Raw genomic sequence first — 24,662 nt, 5'->3', positions numbered from 1 at the left:
TCACAGACTGGGTAATTTAAAGAAGAGTGGTTTGTTTAGATCACAGTTCTGCAACCTGGGAAATCCAAGGGCATGGCACCGGCATCTGATACACCATAACAGAGGGCATCACACAACACAGCAAGTGTGCTAGCTTGGATCTGTCTTCCTCTTTTTTTTTTTTTAAGGTTTATTTATTTATTTGGAAGTTAGAGTTACACAGAGAGAGGAGAGGCAGCAAGAGAGAGAGAGAGAGAGAGAGAGATCTTCCATCATAGTTCACTCCCCAATTGGCCACAACTGCCGGAGCTGTGCTGATCCAAAGCCAGGAGCCAGGTGCTTCTTCCAGGTCTCCCACTCGGGTGCAGGGGCCCAGGGATTTGGGCCATCTTCTACTGCCTTCCCAGGTCATAGCAGAGAGCTGGACTGGAAGAGGAGCAGTCGGGACTAGAACCCGGCGCCCATATGGGATGCTGGCACTTCAGGCCTGGGCGTTTACCCACTGCACCACAGCACCGGGCCCTGTCTTCCTCTTTTTATAACGCCATTCATGCCAACATGGAGGTCCACCCTCATAATCTCATTAACCCTAATTCTCTCCCAACTCCACCTCCAAATGCCATTCACATGTACATTTGGGGCTTTCTGATACATGAACTTTTGGTGACACATTAAAATCTTAGCACCTGGATTACTTTTGAGGGATGAGGGCAAACACCCCAACACAAAGTCTACATGCTAAGAACATCAGTGTCCCAACCACTTCCTGTGAGCACAAGACTGTGTTGGAAATCCCTTTGCATTTAGCTCTCGCAGTAACTTCTTGAGGAAGAGGTGACCATCCTCATTTCACACATGAGAATATAACGCGAATTGCCACTATGCAAATTCATGTCTGATCTAGATATGCCTGTGCACTTTATCACTGCATCCAGTTTCCTACAAGGCTGCTTATTCTTTTTATTATTATTATTTTTATTTTTTAACAGGCAGAGTGGACAGTGAGAGAGAGAGAGAGACAGAGAGAAAGGTCTTCCTTTGCCGTCGGTTCACCCTCCAATGGCCACCGTGGCCAGCGCGCTGCGGCCGGCGCACCGCGCTGATCCGACGGCAGGAGCAAGGTGCTTATCCTGGTCTCCCATGGGGTGCAGGGCCCAAGCACTTGGGCCATCCTCCACTGCACTCCCGGGCCACAGCAGAGAGCTGGCCTGGAAGAGGGGCAGCCGGGACAGAATCTGGCGCCCCGACCGGGACTAGAACCCGGTGTGCCGGCGCTGCAAGGCAGAGGATTAGCCTATTGAGCCGCGGCGCCGGCCACAAGGCTGCTTAAACATCTGTATACAATTTATGGGGAAGATCCCATCACTGCGAATGGGGAGAAGATCGGCAACAACGATACCAAGAGAATTCACTGTGTACATCAGGCAGCCCTTATGGCCCCATGTCACGTGTGGATTCCTTGAGGCATTGGAACCTTGGAGGTTCAGTTACTACTGGGTTCCTTTTTGAATTCTTATGGTTGTATGCTGCAGTAAGGCTGTGGGGGTGGAGGTGGGGGACTACTCAGAGGAAATTGTCCTCTATTAAAGACCATCGAAGACCTAATTGCTCCCTGCCAGTCTATTATTATCCCAGCAGTCACGTCACAAACATTCATGCTCCTCATCCAGAGGAGCAGGTCTGGAAACCACATTAACGAAGGATAGTTGGAAAACCAGGGTTTGTCAGAGAGGCATTAGCCTGGAGGTGAAGATACCAGTTAGGATGTTCACAGCCCACACTGGACTACCTGGGTTTGATGCCTGTTCTGGCTCTTCACTCGTTTTCTACTAGTAATGCACCCCTTGGGAGGCAGCAGATGGCTCAAGCAGGTGGGTCTCTGCCACCCACAGGGGAGACCCGGATGGAGTTCCTGGCTCCAGTCTCAGCTGTTGTGGACATCTGGAGAGTGAATTAGTGAATGGGATCTCTCTCTCTCGCTCTTGCTCTCACTCTCAAATAAATAACAAATTAAAAAGAAGACCAGTGTATTTTAGCTCAGAAAAGGGAAGACCCAAAATTTCCAGCTACACATAATTTCTCCAGGAAGTCCTGCCACACCAAGAAGGAAGCAGCCTTCTCTACCTTCTGTCAGCGCTGAGAAAAAGACCAATAGCTGCAAATAAAACGGAAGCCAATTCTGGCTCCCAGGTTGAAAGAATATTCCAACAATTGGAAACGTCCAGCAATGGGACGAGCTGTGGAGGTAGTGAGTTGCTGAAGGGGACCAACTGACAGGTAGATAACATTTGTTGGGGGTGCAGTGGCATGGACTGCTGAAAAGCACGAAGAGCTGGACTAGTGCCTCTCATGCAGACAGACCGTGATTCTGTAAGCAAAGAGACCAGCCTGAGGACCACACTGGAAAGTCAGTGCCCTGAATTAATTTGCTCTCCCCAACTTTTTGTACATACTAACCATACCACAACTAAAAGCCAGTGCCCATTTTCAATCAAACTCCAGTCACCTAGGTTATAAACTAAAACTAATTGCATCTTTGTAGACATAAATATAAGGAAGATTTTTCCATTTGTTAAGTTGCTGGCTTTGGAGTAGGCAGTAATGAGTGAGTGGTCAAAATAATACTGATTCATATTTACACTGAACTTGGCCATTTTCAAGGGGACCTATGACCCAGTTGATTTTCACAATAGCCTGTGCAAAGGAAGCAAGACATGTTAGTCATTATCATCCATTTGTACAGTAAGAGGTTGCCTATTTCCCCATGACTACAATATTAGTAAGTGATGACGTTGTGACTCAAACCCAGCCTCCTGACTCAAAACAGCTGCAGACCATGAGTAACACCTTGAAGCCAGTAGGGGTCATGCTGGTAGACAGCATTTGGATCACCGCACTCCAGAGACCAGTCAAGAGTTTAGGGTCTGTACTTCCCAATGTGTTTGCAGTCTTTGTAATGAAGGTAATCGTTTTGGCACGTGGAACATGGCACAAGTGAATACACTGATCAGAACATTATGCCTTTACAGTATGCACTTTTAATGAGCCAGTCAGGGTTTTCCAGTGCTTAAAATATTAGAATGTGTTTCACATCCCAAGGATGCATTTAACTTGGGAGGCAAGATGCTGCAAGAAATAATTATCAAGACTCATAGCATTTAAATATAGGTTGTCATTATTGCTACATCAGTAGTATTGGATTTTATAGCCTGTTTTCCCATCAGGCCTGGACTGAATCATCCCCTCTTCTGTCACAACACTTGCCTCTGGGGGCTCCCAGAAGGGAAACAATGAGTAAATAATAGTTAACCTCTGTGCTGATTAGGGGCTGGTTAACCGTCACCTGTGCTGCTGGGGTTCCTAATGGGTGACTACTGGGCCTGTGAATAACTGCAGATAGCCTTCTCCACTTCTAAATCTGAAAAGCATCTCTCATCAGAAACATGCCTGCCAGCACCCGAGGTAAAGAATTGGGCACACCTGGCATCAGAAAGGGGCGATAACTCCAGACAGAGGAACCACTGGAGGAAAGGCAGGAAGGCATGAAAACTAAGGCCCTCTTCTGTGTAACCAGAACACAGCATATGTAACAGCAGAGCACTATGAGGTAAACAGGTATCGTGGGGCTGCACAATGCTATCTTCCTCCTACGGCAAGCTCCAGAGAGCGTGTAATGCTGTAGTCCTGTTTGCTTGCCAAGCGTATATAGGGCATCAACAGAGTCACCTGCAGGGCTTGTGGAAGCACAGCGCACTGGATCCACTAGCAAGGTGGTCAGGGGTTGGGTCCAATAGTGTGCATTTCTTTCTTTTTTCTTTCATTTATTTCTTGAAAGGCAGACTTAGAGAGGAGGAGAGGAGAGGGGAGGGGAGAGAAGGGGAGAGGAGGGGAGGGGAGAGAAGGGGAGAGGAGGGGAGGAGAGAAGAGGGGAGGGGAGAGATGTTCCATCCCCTGGGTCACTCTCCAAATGGCTACAACAGCTGGGACTGGGCCAGGCTGAAGCCAGGAACCAGGAGCTTCTTCTGGGTCTCCAATAATGGTGCAGGACCCAAACACTTGGGCCATCTTCCACTGCTTTCCCAGGTGCATTAGAAGGGAGCTGGATTGGAAATGGAGCAGCTGGTCTCAAACAGGCACTCATATGGGATGCTGGCATCACAGGTGGAGGCAGGTGGAGGCCTAACCGGCTACACCACAATGCCAGCCCAATATTGTGCATTTCTAACAAGTCCCACGTGATGATGATATTGCTGATCACCAGATCAAACTTGGAGAACCAACACTGTGGTCATTTCAGGCATCACTAACAGTTCAAAGTAGTGAAGTAGGAGCTATGCATTTACTGTCATTAATTGACCAATCTGAAGAGCCTATAATTCTATGGGAATATATGTAGGGAAAGAAATTCGTAAGAGAAGGATTTAACCCAAGCAACTGATGCACGTTAAGTGGTGGGATCCGGTCAAAGCATCTCACTTTGACAAAGGAAACTAGGGGAGATGGACCACATAAGCCATGTTCCTCAAAGGAGCACACTGAAATATCAAAAGTAGGGCCAGCATTGTGGCATAGCAGGTAAAGCCACCACCTGCAATGCTGGCATTCCATATGGGTTCCAGTTGGAGAACCAGCTGCTCCACATTAGATATAGCTAATGCGCCGGGGAAAGCAGCAGAAGATGGTCCAAGTCCTTGGGCTCCTGCATCCATGTGGGAGACTCGGAAGAAGCTCTGGGTTCCTGGTTTCTGCCTGGCCCAGCCCCAGCCATCGCAGCCATTTGAGGAGTAAACCAGTGGATGGAAGCTTGCTCTCTTTGTGTAACTCTGACTTCCAAATAAATAATCCTTTTTTAGAAAAGAAATATCAAAAGTAAAAGTACCATGCCTTTTTTAAAGTTTTAGATAAAGTTTTGTTTCAAATGATTGAGAGAGAGAGAAATTTCCCATCACTGTTTCACTTCCGAAATGCCTGCAATATCTGGGGTTGGGCCAGGAACTCAATCCAGGTCCCTCAGGTGGGTGTCGTGACCCTGAGTACTTGAACCACACCTCCTGCCTCCAGGGTGCGCATTAGCAGGAAGCTACAATAGGGAGTAGAGCTGAGACTCAAACCCAGACACTATAATACAGGATGCAGTTGTTTCAAGTGATGTCTTAACCACTAGGCTAAATGGCTGCCCTAGAATAGAGTTTGTTTTGTTTTGTTTTTGTTTTTGTTTTTTTGACAGGCACAGTGGACAGTGAGAGAGAGAGACAGAGAGAAAGGTCTTCCTTTTTTTCCGTTGGTTCACCCCTCAATGGCCACTGTGGCCGGCGCACCACACTGATCCGAAGCCAGGAGCCATGTGCTTCTCCTGGTCTCCCATGCAGGTGCAGGGCCCAAGCACTTGGGCCATCCTCCACTGCACTCCCAGACCACAGCAGAGAGCTGGCCTGGAAGAGGGGCAGCTGGGACTGAATCTGGCACCCTGACCAGGACTAGAACCCGGTGTGCCGGCACCGCTAGGCGGAGGATTAGCCTAGTGAGCTGCGGCACCAACCTAGGATAGAGTTTTTAACACACACACACTTAGAAAGTATATTTTCTTTTTTTAAAAAGATTCATTTATTTATCTGAAAGACAGAGTTACAAAGAGAGGTAGAGACACAGAGAGAGGTCTTCCATCCGCTGGTTCACTCCCCAGATGGCCACAATGGCCAGAGCTGTGCCAATCTGAAGCCAGGAGCCAGGAGCTTCTTCCAGGTCTCCCACATGGGTGCAGGGTCCCAAGCACTTGGGCCATCCTCCACTGCTATCCCAGGCCATAGCAGAGAAGTGGATCAGAGGTGGAGCAGCCAGGACTTGAACTGGCATCCATATGGGATGCTGGCACTGCAGGCAGCAGCTTTACCCGCTATGCCACAGTGCAGGCCCCTAGAAAATGTATTTTCTAAGTGTCACTTTTTCTAGAAATATCGTTCAGTCATCAGTGATCCCAATGGCTGGAAGATGAAGGGTTTCATAGGCTTTCCCTCTTCTGCTCCTGTTCTAGGTGTGAAGAGGGAACGAGTGATTGATTGTGCATTTATCCAGAAATCTCCTGAGTCCCATTTCCATCACAGACATGGCAACTGGAAGAACAAAGCTGCACAGATCTGCGTTTTCTGGGAAGTCCTCATATGGTCCTCACACAGGACTGTCGACATGGTCTTCTTTGGCTGATCATTCACAGAGACACTTGCCTGACTGAGGCGGGCACGCGCTTTAGGGCATAGCAGAAGGAGGAAAGAAGGGGTCAGCTTTCCCCGATGGTAGGGATGGGAGCAAGTGAGACTTAGTCCTATCCTCTTGCCCTGGTTGATGGATGAGAAGGCTATCCCCCATCCATACTGAATTATTACTAATGATTGCAGCTTAATACATGAGCCATTTGGTATTTTAATAAGGGACTTAATAAAACAGAGCCGAGGGCCTTAATCTAGCCCACCTGGAGAATTTCAGACTCTGAGGCCACACTACAGAGGAGGTGCGTCTTCTGCGGGAGGGCCTGGGTTTTTGTCCTGGTTCTGTAACTCTGAATTTGGGCAAGAGCTCAACTTCTCAGGGAGCAGGATCTTCATGTGGAAAGTAGGGAAGCTGTCCGTAGTTATCTGTATGACACCGACCACCACGGGTCCTCAGTGACTTTGCACCTCCCATGCTGGAGCCAGCTTTAAGGAATGAGGGTGTCCTGAGCAGTGCTCGTGGCATCATCCCTTCTGGACAGCTGTTTTACCTGGACCATGCCGTGTGATTACCTGGTGCCATTAACCTTTCCCGTCATGTAAAAACTGCTCTCTTTGAACTAATGATATCATCTGATTAGAATGAATGAGGAAAGTTCAGTCCATATATCCTCATCAGTATCATTGAAAGCACGTATGTCACAAAGAGGGACACAAACACCATCAATCACTTTAAGGGATTTCCAAGAAGGGCACAACACTACTCTTCCCATTAGAATCACTGAGAGGGGCCAGTGTTGTGCTGTAGCAGGTAAAGCCGCCGCCTGCAGTGCTGGCATCCCATATTAACACCGGTTCAAGTCCTGGCTGCTCCACTTCCAATCCAGCTCTCTGCTATGGCCTGGGAAAGCAGTAGAGGATGGCCCAAGTCCTTGGGCCCCTGCACCCACGTGGGAGACTCAGAAGAAGCTCCTGGCTCCTGGCTTTGGATCGGCACAGCTCCTGCAGTTGTGGCCAACTGGGGAGTGAACCAGCAGATGGAAGACTGTCACTCCCCCACCCGCAGAGGAGTGGCACGGGATGCTGTTTTCTTTCCCCGGTCCTTCCTGGATTTGCTGCCGCTCCCCCACCTCCGCGGAGGAGCGGCACCGGCGAGCTCTCCGACCGACTCTCTCTCAGGGGGCTGGCCCTGCATGTTGTCTCTCTCCCCCTTTTAAGGGGTTGGGTCAGGAATCAGCTAATTAACGAAGCAGCTGTGTAAGATTTGTTTACTCTCTCTCAGCGCCATATGGTGGGAGATCAGATGCATAGAGTTAGTCTTAATAGTCTCAGTGGTCTAGTCTAGTCTCGGTAGTCTCAGTACTTATTTCACCATGTTGTGGGAGACAGGCCCTGCTCCCCACATTGCGGGAGACAGGCCCTGCTCCCCACAGAGGACCTCTCTCTCTCTTTCTCTCTCTCATTCAACATTTTCTCTTTACTCATCACCCCAACTCTGTACCTCTCCTGTATTGTGTGTTACATGCATTGATTTCCTTAACTACCTCATTACACTGTGACCCTCTGAAAGTAAGGATCCTGGTTTGTTCTTTACCTAACCTTTGTTTTCAGCACCACCAAACCTAAGGAAACAAGGACAAGACTGCGATGCCTTTGATTCCCGATTCTCCACCCACTGCTGCTATTGGAAGTCCTAGCCCCTCGATGAGTTCCCATCATTCCCGAACATGTTACCTTGACGCTGCTACTCAAGGGAACTGTAGAGCTTCCAGGAAACTCTTCACTGATGTCAACAGTGAAAAGAACAGACCAGCAGAGGCCATTGCCACTGGCAGTGGGAGACCAGGGACCTGCCTCCACCTGACCTGCTGCGCCCCATGTCCTCTCTCTGCTCCTGTCTCTCTTCATACAAGGGAACTAGCTCTTCTCACCAGTGATGACAGTTACTATGAGACTCCCTCCCTACTTACAACGCCCAAGGAAATCCTATATTTACAGCCTTGTCTGCAGGTGAATGAGTCATTCCCAGAACTAAAAACAGGGGTATTCAATGATAGCTTCCAGTGTCTTACTCCTAGCACCATTAGCTTGTGTCCAAGGTCAGCATGTATAGCAATATAAACTTTCTCTTATTCCAGGATACATTTCTTCTCTAGGTAGGGTATTAGGGTCACCCATCATCTTCCCCCTTACGGTATAACTGTGAACACAGATGAAATGTTTACAATCCCAGGGTTCAACTTAAATCTCATTATTCTTTATTTTTTTCCTGAGGGAATCTTAAGAGCTTCTGAAAAAAAAAAAAAAAGATAAGTGCTGATGGTCTGTTCTGATATCCTAGACTTCCTGGCAAGGTGAATTGTCACTGCATTGCCTCTCTCTGCTGTCTGCCATAGCATGTTTCCATAGCAAGCAAATAAATGTATTATCAAATAATTCATCTCACTTGCAAGGCAAATCCCAGAAATGAAGAATCAGAGGGGTGGTTTATAGGAAAAAGTGAAGTGAAGGAAAGATGGGCGGGCTCTCATCCTGGTAGTGCAAGTTCACATGGGCAGCCAGTTTGTGGGGTAAAGGGAGGCTGGAGGCCTGAGAACTGGGAAGGCAGAAAATGGCCTATGAAGAGAACTGATATATTGGGGCTTGAATAGGAAAATAATGACATGGAAAAAAGAAGTAGTGAAGGTGGGAAGAAGCCCAGAATCTATTTTGCCTGGAGCTAGCTCACCCGAGGAGACCAGGGCAGAGAAGTTTCCATATAAACAAGTTTTAAAAAAATGATCTGGAATTTCTGTACAAGTGACTCTGTCTTCTGAAGACAGGCAGGAAGTAAGAGGCTGTGACCTATTTGCCTGATGAGCGATCCCTGGGGTGGGCAAGAGATGCCAACATGAGATCATAGAATTGGCAGCCCTGAAGAAAAACCTGAACTTGGAGCACTTCAGAGGCACCTTTGGCCTCACATCTAATTTCCTGTTTAATGCCCATCTTCTGTGCTAAATGGTGCTAGATGGTGAGCTTCCGGAAATCATTAGCTGAGTATCTTCACTGTAGCCATGGAACCAGTAGAGTCCAAACAGTGGACACTCAGGGAAAAATGACTGGACTCATTCTGAAAAGGCATTTCATTGTCTCATCTGAACAGCCTTGCAGGGACATTTAGTGGACAAAGGACCAGGTGTTTAAGGCTGAAGAAAGGGTTTATACTTTTATTCATTCATTTTCATTTTATGTGAAGGGCAGAGATCTTCCCTCCTCTGGTGCACTACTCAAATGCCTGCAAGAGTCAGGGCTGGGCCAGGCCAACACCAGGACCCCAGAACTCAATCTGAGTCTCCTATACGGGTGGCAGAGACCCACATACTTCAGCTAACACCTCCTACCACCCAGGGTATGCATTAGCAGGAAGCTGGAAGCAGAAGTGGAGCCAGGACCAATCCTAGGTGCTCCAGTATGGATGCAGGCATCCAAGCAGCGCCTTGGCCACTGTGTCAAACGTCTGGCCCAACTGTAAGACTCTGAACTCTGGAACAGACGAAAAGGACTTCCGCGCAACTAGACTCACATACTTCACTTCTCAAGGACCGAAAAGCCATGTCCAAGCCCTCACTCCTACAGTATGGGAAATAAGGCTATGGATTAGAGACAACTGAACATATAGCAGCAGGGAGAAAAGAAAAATGGAGAGTGTTAAAGGCCCCTGGGCTATCTGGAACAGAACAGAGGACAAACAGCTGACCCTATGTCTCTCACTTGCCTGGAGAGAGCATCACTAACCTATGACAGGACTGCATTGTACAATTACTAGTATTAACTTCCCTAAGTCATTAATAGAAAAATTATCCTGGGGCCAGCATTGTAGTGCAGGGGGTTAAATGACATCAGAATCGCATATCACAGAATCAGCTGGAGTTCCAGCTACTCCACTTCAGCTTCCTGTTAATGCACCTGGGAAGGCAGCAGAAGATGGCCCAAGTACTTGAGCCCCTACCACCCATGTGGGAGACCAAGATGGAGTCCCTGGACTCTGGCTTTGGCCTGGCCCAGCCCCACTTATGGAGCCATTTAGGGAGTGAACCAGGAGATGAGAGACTCTCTCTCTCTCTCCCCCCACCCTCCTTCTCCCTCTCTCCCTCTCCCTCTCTCTCTCTCTGTGTTTTGCTCTGCTTTTCAAATAAAATAAACAAATCTTTAAAAATTAGACTAATTAAATGCAAAATATTTTAAAAACCAAGGCTTTATCACAGAAGTTTTAAAATCTTTACGTTTCTTTTTTACCTCAAGTAGTAAGTTTTAGGTACTGAAAAAATATATGTTATTTGGAATACATCATTCCCTGAGAAGGCTAGGAAGTTGGAAAAATGGAAAGTCACCATTTATAAGGCAGGTTCTGAATTTCTGCATTATTGTGTATCTTTGCCTAAATACATATCAAGGTTCTGATCACCATAATTTGAGGGCAGAAAAAACTCACATATGCAATATTGATGGCAATTACGTAATACAGAAATTTCAGAGGTGCTTTGAATGTTGTATACAAAAACTCCTCTGAAGATCTAATGACAGGCCTGAAGAATTCTGATCCTGGCAACTCATCAATAAAACCAGCAGTGTCTCCCCAGGTATCTAAGCCCATGTTCCCCTAAAGGAGTTGCTGACAGCTGAGCAGCTGAAGGAGCTACCAAAATCAGTACTGATCACTAGACAATGACATTTAAAGGACACGGAGCACTAGGATAATTGTGTCAGGGAGCCATTTGCCAGAGCCAAATGCTTGCAATTCCAAATGGCAAAGCCTTTTCAGGAGCAGATGTATGGCAATGTAGGTCTGGCTGTGCTGAGAGCCATGGAAACTGTTTTGCAAGCTGCTGTCGTTAAGCAAGGCGTAACACTCCCAAAGCCGGCTTCAGTGCGTAATTAAGACAGGTTTCAACTCATCAGCCACCACACCCACTGCTGGCAAGCATTCCAAAAGGGTAAGTGTGCATGCAATAAAATGAACCAGGGCAAACCTAACAGCTTCCAGGTAAACCAGGCTGCCAGAAAACCAGGCCTCTGGCTCAGTCGGCAGAGCCCTGTGAGACCACCTGCCTTTCTGCCTCTGAATCGGTGGTCAGATGGGACCCAGGGAACTCGCTACATCCTCACAGCGCCACAGCGGGCAGGACCTGAGTGTGCAACGGGCCTGTCCCGACTTCTTGATCCGAGCTTTGTGGTTCTCCGTACTGCTGGGAAGCAGGAGTATGCAGCCCCCTAGACCAAAGAGGCTGGGTTCCGTTCCCAAGGGCAGAGAAAAGCAAAGGCGTCTTGTTGCGCCCACCGCAGCAGCCTGAGCACACTTTGGGTTGCGTATTGGCACGGCCGGCACTGTGCTCAGCATCAAGCACTTCACAGTCCCCTTTTCTGCTAGGAGCTGACTGCTCTGGGAAGACTGCGCTCCTGTGCCTTTAGAAGCCTGAGAAGAGCCACCAGGAAGCAGCAGAGTGTGGGGGAAAGTTACGGTTTTGGAGCTGGGTGGGTCTGACTTACAATCCAGGCTGTACCACTAAGCAACTAGGCTGCTGTGGCCTCTCCGCTAACAGCCCGGAGCCTGTTTCTCTAAGTACATAAGGTGAGGACAATAATAAGACGTAGTTTTCATGCCTGTTCTAAGATTTGGAGGTAATATATCTAGCCAAGTGAGTGGTTTGAATGCAGTTGCTCAATAATAGTAGCTGCTATTATTAGTTACTAATACATTATCACATGGGGACAATCAGCACAAACATGAAAATGGGCTTTGCTAGGAAAGATTTTCTAGGCCACCTGTGGCTCTGCCATAGAAAATGTTCAGGCCAAAACCCCGCCTCCCACAAAGTTATTAAGAGTATGTAAATATTCTGTGTTCTTTTGAACTGAGTTTCCCACACCCTTGTGATCCTCAGCAAGCAAGGAGCGTCCTGTCTTCATGGGCAGGAGAAACTGGGATAAAAAAAAATCAACCGGGGCTGGTGCTGTGGCACAGCAGGTTAGGACCCCAGCTTGCAGCGCCAGCATCCCATATGGGCACCAGTTCAAGTCCTGGCTGTTCTTCTTCCAATCCAGCTCTCTGCTATGGCCTGGAAAGGCAGTGGAAGATGGCCCAATCCTTGGGCTCCTGCACCCACGTGGGAGACCCTGAAGAAGCTCCTGGCTCCTGGCTTCAGATCAGCTCAGCTGACCGTTATGGTCATTTGGGGAGTGAACCAGCAGAATGGAAGACCTCTCTCTCCCTCTCTCTCTCTCTTTCTCTCTGGCTCTACCTCTCTCTGTAACTTTGTCTTTCAAATAAAACAATTCTTTAAAAAAATAATAATAAAAAAAAAGACCAATCAATTCTCTGAGTGAATCAGAGGCACTTCTCAGAATAAAACCGGAGGCATCACAGTCTCCACTCTTTCTGGACTAGAACTGTTTTAACAAGTGATTCACATTAGCTTAAAAAACAAAAAGAAGGAGAAGAAGGAAGAAGGAGGAAGAGGGAGGAGGAGGAGGAGGAAGAGGAGGAGGAGAAGGAGAAGGAGATGGAGAAGGAGAAGGAGAAGGAAGAAGAACAAAAAAAAAAAAAAAAAGGAGGGCCAGCACTGTGGCATTGTGGGTAAAGTCACTGCCTGTGGCACTGGCATCCTGGCTCAAGACCTGGCTTCTCCACTTCCAATCCAGCTCTCTGCTAGCGCATCTGAGAAACCAGCAGAGGACAGCCCAAGTGCTTGGGACCCTGAACCCACGTGGCAAATCCAAAAGAAGCTCCTGGCTCCTGGCTTCTGGGTCGACCCAACTCCAGCGGCTTCGGCCACTGGGAGTGAACCAATGGATGGAACACCTGTGTCTCCTCCCTCTTTCTCTCCACCCCCCCCGCCCCGTAACTCCACCTTTCAGATAAATAAATACATAAATCTTGCTTTGGCCCTCGGCTGGTCTCCCACAGCACCTGCTCTTCACTAGCTCCTCTCTCGGTTGCGCCTGGCTCTCCTGGGAGTGGGCAGGAACATGGGAAGACTGAATCCCGCAGCACACCTGCCTCCACAGGACCTGGGGAGCTCTCCCAGCAGTGGCCCACCCTGGCTGCTCCGCACATCCACCTATCCCTCCAGCGTGGCTTTGCTAGCATCTCGCCAGTTCTTGAGAACCACCCTTCTACCTAGCAGGCTACATCAGGAGTGGTTCACCGCGCCTGGGGTGAGAACAGGCAGAGTACCCCTGTTTAGTGTACGAAAGGGACTGGCTTCATCACAGGTGAGCTGGTCTCCATCAGCTTGCAGGAGCGGTTTCGTGCCCGCTTTGTGGACGGTTCTCCCACGCCTCTCCCTCTAATGCCTCCGGTGTGCTGCACTGGTGGGACAAGGCCTTTGCTTCTGAAATCTCATAGTCCCAAAAAGTTCAGAAGAGGATGAGGCTGAAGCTTGCAGCCAATTGGCTGCCAGAAACCACTGGAGAATTCCCTTGTCTCTGACCTTCCCATGACATGGCAGCTCGTGCTTCCACTGAAGAACTAGGGTCCAGGATTCCTAGCTCTCAGCTGGACGGTAGCCTGATCCTCAGCATTGAGAACGAGCGTGCAGGTCAGTGTAAGTAGGAACTTGGTTTTGTGTCTGGCAGACGGACTTGAACCTGATAGGGACAAAAATATCTGCTGAATGAGTTCATGAATGTTCATTTTACTGGCCATCCTATGCTCTTGTTTCACGTCTGGGTGTTTTCTAAATTATTCCCTACACAATGAGATACCTGATTTTATAAGTACAAGTTCATACTCAGTTTCTTTAAAGAAACCATTAGAATTTAGCCACGTTCAGGATATGTTCAGAACAAACGCAAGGACCAAAATTCTGTCTCATCAGTAATTTTTCTTCTATAAAGACACAGAGCCCTATCAAGAGTTATTCTATTTCAGGGACCACAGGCATTCCTCTGTATTCAGAGAGAAGGAACCAAAGCAACTTTCTGGGACAAGTTCAAAAAGCTAAAGAATCCACCAACCTGGAAAAGTCTCCCTGGGCCCAGAAGACTTTGCTGCCACGGTCACCACAATAACAATAAAACAAACATCCAGAGCATCAGCCCGAGGCTGGAGACAACACCGTCAAACTACAGTCCTGCTTCACCCTTGACTCCTTTTCTTTGAACTTTTGCTGGCCAATTCTACTGCGCAATTCTGATGCTCTGTAGCCCAGAACTGCCCACTCTCTCTCTGCACATTCCTCATGCCAATCCTCTTTGTAAATGTTTGCTTTAAGCATAATCTGCAGCTTTACTAAGATTACACCCCGAGCACAGTTTCTAGTCATCCGACTCTGCGCCCTGGGAGAGCCCACACTTCCAGCACCCTCACTTCTTGCCTCCCAGCTTTGTTCCTTGACTTCTTCCAGGCTTTTCTGTTCTGATGGGGACATTTCAGAGTTACAGGCCTACAGATTTCTTCCTTCCCCTTTCTTTGTATCTGCTGTGTGCCTTGCACACGGAAGGTGCTTGACAAATATTTTTAGCCAACCAGTCTATCTGCTGCTCCGTGAATTCATTAGGCACATTCCCATCTCCAGCCCGTGCTTGGGGCCTTGCCTCCTGCCAAGAATGCACTCACTCCCTGCTCCCTTCCATTTATGCAAATCCTGACTGTCCCTCAGGACTACAGGCAAGTCCTCTGAGATCTCACAGAACCCTGCGCTCTTGGCAATTAATATACTATTTTTTAAAAAAAATCCTGTGTCTAGATCTTGTCTCCCCAATTACATGGAAACCCCGTATGCTCCAGCTGAGCTGAAGCAATTTGCCAGAACCTAAACCAGAAGGCTAGCCACGGTGAGAAAGGGAGTCCAGTGCCAAAGGCTTGCCTCTGGGTGATATCAGGGGTCTGTCTGAGCTAGATGGAGAGACAACCAGTGAAAGACGCCCGCATGATAGTGGAATCTATGCAAACAATTTAGATGTAAAGGCAGTTACAGGGCCGACACTGTGGCGCAGCAGGTTAAGCCGCTGCCTGTCATACCAGCATCCCATAAGCGTATCCATTCAAGATCTGGATTCTCCACTTCTGATCCAGCTCCCTGCTTATGTGCCTAAGAGCAGTAGAAGATGGCCTAAGTGGTTGGGCCCCTGCCCTTCATGTGGGAGACCTGGATGGAGTTCCAGGCTCCTGGCTTAAGCCTAGTCCACTAGTCCATCCCTAGCCATTGTGGCCATTCGAGGAGTGAACCAGCACATGGAAGATCTGTGTGTGTGTGTGTGTGTGTGTATGTGTTTAACTCTGCCTTTCAAATAAATAAACAAATCTTTAAAAAAAAAAAAAAAAAGGCAGGAACAGCACAGGTGCAGAAGCTGAGGTTAGGATGTGGGTCCGTCCATAAAGATGCCCTTAAATGGGGTTTGTTTGTCCCGACACTGAATTTTTTACTTTTTAAATTTATTTGAAAGGAAAAAGAGAGAAACAGAGAGAGATCGTCCATCCACTGGTTCACTGCCCAGATGCCCTCCATAGCCAGTGCTGAGACAGGCCAAATCCAGAAGCCAGGAGCTCCATCCAGGTCTCCCCCACAGGTGGCAGAGACCCAAGCATTTAAGCCATCACCTACCACCTCCTGGAGTGTACACCAGCAGAAAGCTAGAATCAGAAGCACTGCAATATGGGATGTGCATGTCCAAAATGGTATTTTTTTTCCTGTTTTTCATGAAATTTTTTTAGTGTTTATTTATTTATTTGAAAGAGTTACAGAAAGAGAGGAAGATCTTTCATCTGTTGGTTCAGTCTCAAATGGCTGCAGTGGCTGGGGCTAGGCCAGACTGAAGCCAGGAGCCTCTGCCAGGTCTCCCACCAGGGTAGTAGGGGCACCCAAGCAAGCGCCTGGGGCATCTTCTACTGCTTTACCAGGCCACTAGCAGGGAGCTGCATCGGAAGTGGAGCAGCCAGGACTTGAACTGGCACCCTTATGGGATGCTGGCACTGCAGGCGGTGGTTTTACCTGCTATGCCACAAAGCCTGTCCCCAGAGGGGATCTTAACCACTATACCAAGTGCCCATGCCTTGTCACTGACATTGGCAGTCCACATCCCTGACCCTGAAGCAGCATAACTTGGTCGGGATAATGCTCCCCAACTCTGGCACTGACAGCCCTGTGGAGAGACCAGTGAGTCCCTTATTGTAGCATACCAATCCCCACCCGGAATTTTGCATAGTGTTTATACAAATAGTAGACTTTCAGGCGGAAGGAAGGGAAGTGAGGAGGGAAGGTGGGAGATAAGCAGATTGTCCATCGGCTCCCCTCCGGCCAGTCTGGAAGACCAAAGTGAGCCCAGGATACACGTCTTCCTCGCAGGCCCCACGTAAGCAGCTGCTTTTAATAACTGCCACTTCTTCCAAGCTTTGGGGATTGTTTTAACCTTTGATACATCTTGAATTCCTCAAGCACAGGGACTCCATCTGCTCTTCTGTTTGCATCTGCCTCTGAGGAATGGGCTCTGGTTCCAGCCTCCAGGCTGGGCACGGAGGATCTAACTGGGTTCCACGAGAAGGGGCTCTGCGCAGGCCTCTGCTTCTGGTAGAGCAAGGATGGCTAGGACATGCCACTGGCTTCAGCCATGCTTTGTCTTGTTGCCCCCGGGCCATCTCTCTCTGCCTGCCACCCAAAGACCCCAAAGCCAACCACGCCAAGAGGGAGCAGAGTCCCCCCCCACCCCCAGGAGCCTTCCCCAGGCCCCTGCGTATTCTAGCCGGGGTGGGAGGACAGCAGATGTGCCTCAGGATGACTCCCGCAGCCATCAGCAGAGAGATCAGGGCTTGTGTTTCAGAGCCTCCGAGTCCTGCCCGACTCCCCTTGGCAGAGTGCGCCAGAGAGTGGACAGGAGAGAAGCACACCGTGTGCACCGTGAGACCCGGTCTGCCCCTTCTCCCTCCTCGCTACCTTGCAAGGTGGAACGACACAGAGAGGGAGGGTGACTGCCAGACCGTTGTTCCTGTGCCCTCTCCCTCTACTCACGTGTGCAGCCGGAAAACTAAGAGTACTAGGGGACTTCTGAATACTAGCGTCAAGCAAAGATCCAAAAGAGAACAAAATTCACATCCTCATAAAACAAAGAGGGGGAAACTGCTCCATTAGGTGCGATCGGATTTCAGATCCAGTCTGAAGAAAGAAAGATCTGTGTGGCACAAGAGTGAATTAAAGCAGCCGAGCAGAGCCCAAATAGCAGGGTGAGGCGGTGCGTGGTTGTCCTAATGACCAGAGTGAAAGGGTCAGGATGGAGGAAGAGAGACCGACCCAGCAGTCACAGACACAGAAAAGAAGCTCTCTGGGCAGAAAGGCAGGCTGGGCCCTGCCCACCTGTGTTAGCTCGGAGCAAACAAAGGCTTATCTCTTATCAGCTTGAGAGGTATAATGACACATTTACCCAGCCCTTGCTGCCTGAACAAGTTTCCCCTTAGCTGGACTCTCACCGTGTGAGAAGACAGGGATTGTTAAATCCATTACCCAGATGCGAAAACCAAGTCTGGGGCCAGCTCTGTGGTGCAATGGTGTAAGCCCCCATCTGCAGTGCCGGCATCCCATATGGACGCTGGTTCAAGACCTGGCTGCTCCACTTCTGATCCAGCTCCCTATGAATCTGCCTGGGAAAGTAGTGGGAGACCCACAGGAAGCTCCTAGCTCCTGGCTTCAGCCTGTCCCAGCCCAGGCCATTGTGGCCATTTGGAGAGTGAACCAGCAGATTGAAAGATCTCTCTCTCTCTCCCTCTCTCTCTCTCTGTAAGTCAGACTTTCAAATAAACAAGTAAGTAAATACACCTTTAATAAAAGAAAGAAAGAAAGAAAGAAAGAAAGAAAGAAAGAAAGAAAGAAAGAAAGAAAGAAAGAAAGAAAGAAAGAAAGAAAGAGCCAAGTGCCAGAAAGATTGCTCCAGGTACTCCTGACTAGAAAAACTAAGTAACCTGGTCTTGAATCTGGCCCTTCCAATGGGAAGCTTGGCGTGCCCCTCCTTGGGCTGGCAGCAGGCAGGGAAGGAACTCGGCTGAGGAGTTAGTGAGAGCCATGGGGCCTCCTTCATCCCTAAAACAGGAAGCGAGAACACGGACTCATGCCCAGCTCCCAGCCTACCCTGTGATTCCTGTCAGCCCTCCCGGATCAATGCAGATTCTAATGGAAACCGGGCTGTGGGCCAAAGGCACCCATTCAGTCCCTCTCTTTATGTCAAAGTTCCTTCTGGTAAAACGAGCCTATGAAGAGAGATTTATACACACAGGCTGCACTCAGCTCAACCCAAGGGAAAGAATGGGTGAGAGACAGGCTTCCTATTTTAGGAAATCTGTCAGTTCTCCATCAGCAGGGGCTGGGCACAGGGCCAGCAGGTCCCTGGAGAGAGGAAGGGTGAGGAGTCAGGGCAGCTTTGGAGAACCCGCATCCCGCCCCAGCTCCGGAGGCCGCAGGGCTCAGGGAAGGGGCATCCTCAGCCCCTTTAAGCTTACACTAGGACAAGGCCACTGTGGCCTTGCGGCAGGGACCTGCTGCCAATAGCACGGCCCGCTGACTACGGAGGAGGTGGGGCGTGAACTGAGGGCATGCTGCCCCTCCCCGCGACACAGGGCCCACGGAGGACAGGCCCAAATCCCTTCCCTTCTCCCATTTCCTCCAAGGAGAAGAAGCCGTGATTCTGTGACCTTCGACTGCAGAAAATGACAGCCACACGTGCTTCACAGACTATGGTAGGAGGGAACCCAAGGGAAGCCCCTCCACAGAGAGGGCTCTCTGCCTCTTCAGAGTGACTCGGGGACTCTTCCACGGACTTAGCCCCTCGTGGATCTTGCTCTGTCCCATCAGTGACAACTTTCCCTAAACCCCAAATAGCTTCTCCCCACATGATATTCCTATCTGTGTCTCCTTCAGTCCCACTCCCAGCTCTGAGTCCTGCTAGAATGTTCTGTGGTTTTTTTGTTTGTTTGTTTTTGTTTTTGGAAAGATTTATTTATTTTATTTGAAAGGCAGAGAGAGAGAGAGAGAGAGAGAGGCCTTCCATCTGCTGCTTCCCTCCCCAGATGGCTACAATGGTCGGAGCTGCACCAATCCAAAGCCAGGAGCCAGGAGCTTCTTCCAGGTCTCCCATACAGGTGCAGGGACCCAAGAACTTGGGCCATCTTCTACTGCTTTCCCAGGCCATAGCAGAGAGCTGGATTGGTAGAGGAGCAGCTAGGACTCAAACTGGCGCCCATATAGGATGCCAGGACTGCAGGCGGTGGCTTTACCCACCATGCCACAGCGCTGCTGGCCCCTGTATGTTCTGTTTATCAAGCATTTATTTGGGATTCACTACATAGCTAGCACTTGTCTAAGACTTTTACAAGTTTGCATCTCAAAAGTACAACCCCTTCACTTAATCATCGCTACTCCATCCTACACTCCACAGTGATGCACTAGGTGCTGATTTCTCCAAGGGAAATCTGGCTGCTAAGCTTATCTCTATCCTCAATACAGGACATTGCTTCTCACTAGAACATCTCAAGGTCTTACTCTGCCGGTTTCTGATCTTAATGCATGATCTTTCTTTCAGAATTTTCCTGGGCCATGCCTCTCCCACTACATTCCAAGACTGAAGCAACTGTGGGAGCTGAAGCCAGACAGCCACACCTAGCAATTCCAAGTGTGGACACCTGTCCCGGAGCTTTGCAAACTAGGCGGTGAGGAGGCTGCCAGTGACAAGCTGGCACCCCAGCAGACCTGAGGCAGGCGGCTACAGGAGAGAGGGCCTGCAGCTTTCATAGAACAAACATCTCAGGTTGAAATCTCTGTCCAGGCCCTGGGCCGCTGCAGCACAATGTGGTGTGATTACAGGGAGCAATCTCAAAATCAATATTGACTGGGCAGCCAACACAGCACCTATGAAAAGAGCCAACCAACAGGTTCTCTCCTCTGACAGCGTCTGGCAGCCACCAGTCCCCGCAGCACAAGCAAGTGAACTCAGCAATCCAAAATACTCTCTGGGTCTGAGAAACCACAAAAGACAAATCACCAGAGTTCTGCGAGCGTCTTTTCTAAAGGCCCGAAGCATCTTGGCAAAAAGAAGCTGACATGAGAGAGATCACCCTGGGCCCTGTCAATCACCAGGGACCCCCAGGGAGGAGAAGGAGGTGTCTCTTGCCTCTTCCTTATCATCCAGCAATGGCCCGGCTGTACCCCAGACACAGCTCCTACTCTGGCTTGCCTGCGGGTGGCTGAGGCTAAGACAGAAGCTAGATCTGTGCAAGATGGCGGCACAGAGAGGACAAGAAAGCAGGGTGAAAGCAGAGGCAGGTTCCTGTACACAAGGGCATCGTCCATGCGTCTGAGACCCCACTGAGTCCCTGACCTGCCAAGGAACACGAGGATGGCCTAATGCATGGGTGCTGTTTCTCTCCCCCACCAGCACCCCCTTCCGTGGGAGCCTTGGGGTGGGGCATATTTTGAAAGCATGAAGGGACCCCAACAGCCTGTACCACAGTTCTTTCTCTACTGTAGTAAGGATACCATTTCATGCTTATTTAATGATAACTTGCAAGCAATTTTCTTATGAATCAGGGCCAACATCAACATCAACATAATCTGGGCAACTACTGAGTACCCACCAACATGTCCTTACCAGGATGCTTGAGGAAGGTTTACTTATTAACCATACACAAGAACCACAAAATATTACCCACCCAGACGCAATGGATGTGGGACAAGGGCACAGCGTACAGTTTATGTAGACCAGCTCGGGAAGGTTCCTCCCCAGCACAGGCGGGACATCCTGAAGTGCCCCACCGCCAGAGGGAGCTCGACTCCTCAGGTTCTGGCTCTCAGACTAACACCCTGAGAGGATGCACCAGCACTTGGTAGGCCAGGCCAGCCATGTGTGCCTTTCTCCCTGCTGGGGCCTGGCCCCCCGAGCTCCCAGCAGGCTGAAGTGCTAAGGAACATGAAAAGTGCCACTGAAGTGGCTGGAAAAGTGTCCTCTGAGGAACACGCCCCTACTGACAGCACCCTGCCAGCGCTGCGGCCGTCACACCTACCGCTCTTCTCCCTTTTCCCCACCTCACACAATGCCAGAGCGTTTCTTTTCTGCTGAGCTCACAGCTGATGAGCCTAAAGGTGCAATCTGACAGGAATTCCCTGGTGGCAGCCGTGTGTGGTTGCCATGGCACCCCGCAGAGCCACACAGTGGCCCGGCTCCCAATGCAGACCCAGCCTGCGCCTCCTTAGGCAAAAAGGCAGAACGCCAATAAGGCTGGAGGTGATGAGCAGCCGGCGGTGAAATCTCATTTCAGCCAACGTAGTCCTTGTCAACCCTTGACAAGCATTCGACTTCCTTGCAGTCCCCTGTGACCCTGGAGAGCAGAGGTTAAAATAAAACCTCTAAAGGTCAGGCCTGATGAGTGGGAAAGAACACACAAAGAACCTGCCAGCCCATAGGCAGAAAAGAAGGTCCAGTAAATATCTTGAAATAAATGAATCAAAGCAGCTCGGTGATTCTGAAAGACACGGTCAACGTGGATAACTGGCACATTTGCTGTGTCACTTTCCGCCTTCCAAAATGCTTGCACGTGTTACGACATTTGCTCTTTGCAAGAAAAGGGCACCAGAGCTAGGCTGGGAAATCATTTCCATTTTGCAGTTGAGAAAATTAATGTTAAGAACAGTGACTTAGCTGAGTGACTCGGCACATTCGTGGAGGTCAGGAGAGGGGACCACAGCCCCAGCGCCTGGCTCCTAACCCAGCCCTCTCCGACCTCCTCTAACGGCTCAGCCCTAGGCCCTCCCCGCTCCTCTCCTACCCTGGGCAGGCCTCATTGGACATCTGAGAAGAGCAAGGGGACTCACGCTTACCCTGAAGCCTTGTGCCTGCCTCAGCTCAGTGGGGACGCAAGGGCTAAAATATTCATTGGGTAATAAGACCTTGCACTTCAGATCAAATGTCCACCCTTGGTGGATTACCTCACAGTAAAGTCGAACCCGTGTCAGTGTCTGACGCCTGCTGCCTCCAACCCACTGGCAGCTCACTCGTCCCAGCCTGCAGTCAGGGAAACAGACCAGAGGTGAATCGGCCCTCTGAGGAGCGAGAGACACAGGTAGCGGCCATGGACCTTCGCGCCCAGCCCACGTGCCCATCCCAGGACCGCCAGCTTCCGGCCTTTCTGCTCCCTTTCCTTCCTCAGCAACTGCATCGGGGACCAGCCTGCTTGCTCTTCCTTCCACCGAAGGCAGTGTCTCCCCACAGCATCCTGAAGGACCTCTCTCTGCACAGGATGGTCTGGTGAGCAGAAACCACCTCCCTGCATTCAGGACAGAAGGCACAGATGTGGCCAAATTACAAAGGCTGAACAGAGTGGACCGAGGGCCACTGGCCCAGTGAGTTCTGTGCTGCGTGGTGTTTAAAGCCCCTTCGGCCTCAAGCCGTTCCTCCCCTCCTCTCCCCACTAGCCTGAATGTGCTCTGGGCCCAGCAGCCTTTGCTGTTCTGGGGGAGCCCCTGGCTCGGCCTGCTTTACAGATTCATTTTTAAAGATTTATTTGTTTGAAAGGCAGAGTTATAGAGAGGGAAAGACAGAGGGAGAAATCTTCCATCTGCTGGTTCACTCCCAAGATCGTTGCATAGGCCATAGCTGAGCCAGGAGCCAGGAGCTTCATCCAGGTCTCCCACGTGGGTGCAGGGGCCCAAGCACTTGGGCCATCTTCTGCTGCTTTCCCAGGTGTATTAGCAGGAAACTAGATGGGAAGTGGAGCAGCTGGGACTCAAACCAGCACTGATATAGGATGCTAGCGCTGCAGGCAATGGTTTAACCTGCTGCACCACAGCGCCAGCCCTCCAGATTAATTTGGAGCCTTAAACAATGTAACAATATAAGAAGCCACAGGAATTGTTTAAAATTATATGGCTGGGGCAGGTGTTTAGCATGAAGATTGACACTGCTTGAGATGCCTGCATCCCATATGGAAGTGCCTGGCTTCGAGTCCCAGCTCTGTCCCAAGTGCAGCTTCAGATGACGGCTCAAATACTTGGGTTCCTAAGATAAAGAAAGTTACTTTAAAAATGTACACATGTGCATCAACTAACAAATGCAATGTTAGTTGAATGACTACTGTCATCCTGCATACGGCCCAACTTCATGCGTGCCAAAGCCTCCGGGAGGCCCACCCTGAAGAACGCGCGCGTCATTTGGGCCCTTTTGCTGACTGGCTTCCCATTGGGCCAGATGAACCCACCCAGCAGGAAGAACATGCAGAGTACTTCTCTCCCCAATTCCCCCTGCTTCGGTGCCCTGTCCCCAGCCCTGTCCCTGCGGCCCTGGGAATGACAGCTCCCACAGAGCCCCTCCTCCACAGTTCCAGCTGTCACTGGGATCTCCCTCCTCCCTTTGCCCTTCCGCCCTCAGGAGCTAATGGCTCCCCACTGACATAAATCTCTGGCTACCTGCACCTTCCTTATTCGCTTCCTAAATCCTGCTCACATCTTTGTTAATAATCCCTTGATTGGGCCGGCGCCGCGGCTCACTAGGCTAATCCTCCGCCTAGCGGCGCCGGCACACCGGGTTCTAGTCCCGGTCGGGGCGCCGGATTCTGTCCCGGTTGCCCCTCTTCCAGGCCAGCCCTCTGCTGTGGCCAGGGAGTGCAGTGGAGGATGGCCCAGGTGCTTGGGCCCTGCACCCCATGGGAGACCAGGAAAAGCACCTGGCTCCTGGCTCCTGCCATCGGATCAGCGCGATGCGCCAGCCGCAGTGCGCTGGCCGCGGCGGCCATTGGAGGGTGAACCAACGGCAAAGGAAGACCTTTCTCTCTGTCTCTCTCTCTCACTGTCCACTCTGCCTGTCAAAAAAAAAAAAAATAAAAAAAAAATAAAAAAAAAAAAATCCCTTGATTGAGGTCCTTGTATTTGAACTGCTTGAGATGAGTTGTTTTGCTGCCAGGCCTCCAACTGATGTCAGAGACAGCCACATCTGCGTCTAATCTGCTCAAAGCGCCACCCGTGCCTCGCCGACCACCGACCACTGGCAGCAGGGAGACAGCCGGGTCCCACGCCCGCCCTCTCAAAGGCGGAGCCTGCGGGTTCCAGGCAGGGCAAGCTCGCCCTTCCCTCCTGCCCTCACCTTCCCACAGGCCGTGGCCCTGCCGCACGCTCTCGTAGAGCAGTTCCGCGTGGGCTGCCAGCAGTCTGCCATCAGGATGGAAGAATACAGAGGCCGCAGAGGCTCGGCGTTTCCTGGAATCCAATGATTCTGCTGATCTGCCGGGGGTGGGCAGTGGCTCTCTCGGTTTCAGGATGCTTCAATCACTTCTTTGTTCTTTCTGCTGGGTGGCCAGGGCACCACTGGGAATCTGGGGGAAGGGTGGTCTGGGGCAGCCAGTGGGGGGTGGGGGCTTGTTTTTTTCTTTTGCTTTGTTCTGAAGGAGTGAGACCTACGTCCTTGGAAGAAGGCCAAGGCTGCTCTGGGTTTTTTCTCCTGCAGTAGGTCCACCGCAGACCCCCTCTGTCC

At 50.2% G+C, this 24,662-nt stretch overlaps 1 protein-coding gene across 1 annotated transcript in view; it reads right to left on the bottom strand.

Moving 5' to 3' along the window:
* Positions 1-24,403, bottom strand: part of RTN4 (reticulon 4) — a 172,360-nt gene extending 147,957 nt beyond the window's left edge. The window contains exon 1 of the mRNA XM_089326453.1: positions 24,276-24,403. The gene's annotated coding sequence lies outside the window, so the exon portion shown is untranslated. The remainder of the gene's footprint in view (positions 1-24,275) is intronic.
* Positions 24,404-24,662: the final 259 nt, after the last annotated feature.

Source organism: Oryctolagus cuniculus, chromosome 2 (assembly GCF_051225735.1).
Source record: "Oryctolagus cuniculus isolate XC-2025 breed Fujian yellow rabbit chromosome 2, ASM5122573v1, whole genome shotgun sequence".
In the NCBI taxonomy this organism is placed as follows: domain Eukaryota; kingdom Metazoa; phylum Chordata; class Mammalia; order Lagomorpha; family Leporidae; genus Oryctolagus; species Oryctolagus cuniculus.
The sequence above is the reverse complement of the archived record's forward strand: the minus strand, read 5'-3'. Positions and strand labels throughout refer to the sequence as shown.